Here is a 567-nt window from a genome sequence, read left to right on the forward strand (position 1 = left end):
AAACCCAGCCTGGACTTCCGGCAGTTCTCTGCTAGCTCCCTATTTATTCGTGTAGTTTAAATAAACATCAAGAAGACAAAGATTCTCACCATTGGGCCAACTGACAGCACCATAATAGGTGGAGAAGAGATTGAGGTTGTTAGTAATTACAGCTTGCTCAGATTCACAATCATCACTCTTAACACCAGCAGTAAGGAAATCAAAAGATGAACTGCATTGGGAAAATGTGCTGTCATTGACCTCTCCAGAGTACTGAAAAACAACGATGTCAGTCTAGATACAAAGATATGCCTAATCCAGGCCATGGCCTTCTCAATTACTTGATAAGCTTCATAGACTTGAAAAAAGACTAAGGATGGAAGAAGAAGAATAGATGCCTTCAAGTTGTGGTGCTGGAGAAGAGTCTTGAGCATACCATGGACTGCCTAGAAAACAAATAGGTCTGTCTTGGAGAGGGTGAAACCAAGTTTCTCCTTGGAGGCTAGGACTTTGAAGCTCCACCTCACTTACTTTGGGCATGTGGCCAGGAGAAATTGGTTCTTGGAGAAGGACATCATGCTTGGAAGG

This window comes from Elephantulus edwardii, unplaced genomic scaffold (genome assembly GCF_000299155.1).
Source record: "Elephantulus edwardii isolate Elephantulus edwardi_28Jun2011 unplaced genomic scaffold, EleEdw1.0 scaffold00062, whole genome shotgun sequence".
Taxonomy (NCBI): Eukaryota; Metazoa; Chordata; class Mammalia; order Macroscelidea; family Macroscelididae; genus Elephantulus; species Elephantulus edwardii.